Raw genomic sequence first — 2,719 nt, forward strand, 5'->3', positions numbered from 1 at the left:
GGGTGAGGGACATACAAAGCAACATAGAAATCTTCTTATAAATATGTTAGAAAAATTGCATGAAAGGAAAAAAACAAAAAACAAAAAAAAACATTTGAATACTTATTTTGGGGTTCATTCCCCTAACATCAACTTATCTGAACTTTTCTGCTTGTATCAGACACATACTAGTTATTGCAAATAAGGAAAGCATGGGATCTATGTTTCCTTGGGCCTGGCTTACTTTACTTCTTTGGGCCTGGCTTAATTTACTTAATATAATTTTTTCCAAGTCTTTCCATTTCCTAACAAACTGGGTGATGCCATTCTTTCTGATAGAGGCATAGAAATCCAGTATACACACACACACACACACACACACACACACACACACACACACACACACACACACACACACACACACACAAATTTTCTTGATCCATTCGTTTAGTGTGGGGCATCAGGTTTGGTTATGTAGCTTAGCTATGGTAAATAATGCTGCAATGAACATAGTTTTGCTAGTAGTTTTAGTATGGTCTTGTTTGTGATCATTTGGGTGAATGCCCAAAATGAGATTGCTGGTTCTTAGGGGTGCTCTGTGTAGTCTTTTGAGGAACCTCCATACTACTTTCCAAAGCCTTTGAACAAGTTTAAACTCCCAACAACAATGCATTAAGGATCCTTTCTGTCCACATCCCCTCCAGCATCTGTTCTTTTAAAAATCTGGAATGCTTCACGAACTTGCGTGTCATCCTCAGTCAGGGGCTATTCTTCTTTTTATTGTTCCAATGTTAGTGTATGTGCTACCGAATTGAGCACAGAACATTTTTTATATATAAAGTGTAATTGATTTTCTTAAACTAGACAATTCCACAAAAATTAAATTCAAAAGAATTGTCGTGAAATTTTAGAACAATGTATTTCTTACATAAGAACACTTTTAAGAATAAAGTCAAGATTGACATGTCAAAAACAAAATAATTCCAGTTATTTATTGTTCAACGGATGTGTAGGGGGAGGAATTCAATTATTCTGTACAAGGAACCTGTCATAATGAACACTATAGATAGTGTTAAGGTTTGTTAAAAGTTTTAATGTTTTAAATATGTTTAATTGTGGGAATTTGCTCATATATGCCAAAATTAAGACTATTTAGCAGATTGTAAAACATTTCCATAAAGCATTTAAGATTCATGGTAGCAGTCATATACTACTAAGTATGTACATTTCAGAGTTTATAGAAACTTTACTAATGAGAAGTTGCAAAGTGTTTGTGTAAAGAAGCAGAGTGAAGATTTAAGATATTAACTTCACAGTTTCTGTCAAAATTTAAGGGCTTCCTTACTTTATATGTTAGTGAGGAACAAATGATGGTAGATGCCATATACAAATGATGAGATGAACCATAAATAATAATCTTATTGGATAACTTTAAACGCTACTCATAGCCTATAAAATTCTTGTTGAACATCATAGACTTAGACAGTTTTAAATGTACAGCAATATAAGAAAATAATAAATCGAATATGTAGTACATTTCAAATACTGGAAACAGTGGTAAATGTTCTGTTTTTTATTTTATTAATCATTAATATTTATGTATTGGTTTTCCTTATTTGTAGCATTGTTTTCCTTGTTGTAATATAATACAACTTTTTGTAAGCCATCATTAAGAAGTACTTTGAGAATGTTATTGAGATGGCCACATCGTTTTTTATAGGTATTTGTGAATTTACAATGAGCAAAATTAGTAAGAAAAAAATATTGATTAAAATTTTATCAATTAGAATCTGAATCAGGAGTGTTGATAAATGTCCACACCTAAAAGCATAGCCCTAGACTGAAGCACTAGTGTTACAATCTTGAGCACACAAAAGTGAGACTGTGTTTTGTTTTGTTTTTCTTTTGTTTTGTTGGTTGTGGGGCTTGAACTCTGGGTCCTGGTTACTGTCTCTCAGCTCTTCAGCTCAAGGCTAGTGCTACTACTTGAGTCACAGCACCTCTTCCATCTTTTTCTGCTTATGTGGTGCTGAGGAATCAAACCCAGGACCTCATGCATGCAAGGCAACACTCTACACTGAACCACCTTCCCAGCACCTGAGAGACTGTTATAAAAAAATCATGTAAATAACATTTACTTTCTGCTTTGTGTTATATAATGAAATAAAGAATATCTTTTTATGTTTTCTGAATGGTCATACTTCTAAATTTATATTAAATTCAGCCACTTTATCCTTTTCTTTTTTCTTTCTTTTTTCAATTTTTTAATTTTTTATTGTGAAAATACTGTACAGAGGGGTTACAATTACATGGTCAAGATAATGAGTACATTTCTTATCAAGCATTGCAGCCTCCTCCTTTGTTTCCCATTCCTATCCCTTCCACTTTATCCTTCTCAAAGTCATGTAATATCTCTGAGAGTTTGCTTCTGTAAATATTGTTTTTGCATTGATAATTTATTCTGAGTCATTTTTATTTTTTTTTATCAAAATCACTTTATATTTTATGGCTTTTATTGTTTTTTTAAGTGTGAAAATACCAGACAGAGGGGTTACAATTACATAGGCAAGGTAATGAGTACATTTCTTATCAAGCATTGTTGCCTACTCCTTTGTTTCCCCTTACTATCCCTTCCCATCTCACCCCCTTTAAAACCCATTCCCCCTCCCCTTTCCCCAACCCGAAGTTGTAAAATTCGTTTTTTGACATAATGTCTTGTATATCTCATTGGTGCAATGGG

The 2,719-nt window shown here is 33.2% G+C and overlaps 1 non-coding gene across 1 annotated transcript; it reads right to left on the minus strand.

Moving 5' to 3' along the window:
- Window positions 1-696: 696 nt before the first annotated feature.
- Window positions 697-798, minus strand: LOC122127643. The gene has a single exon (XR_006151234.1). It is a non-coding gene; the product is annotated as a U6 spliceosomal RNA (small nuclear RNA).
- Between the last annotated feature and the right edge of the window lie 1,921 nt (window positions 799-2,719).

Source organism: Dipodomys spectabilis, unplaced genomic scaffold (genome assembly GCF_019054845.1).
Source record: "Dipodomys spectabilis isolate Male_0828 unplaced genomic scaffold, ASM1905484v1 ptg000306l, whole genome shotgun sequence".
Taxonomy (NCBI): domain Eukaryota; kingdom Metazoa; phylum Chordata; class Mammalia; order Rodentia; family Heteromyidae; genus Dipodomys; species Dipodomys spectabilis.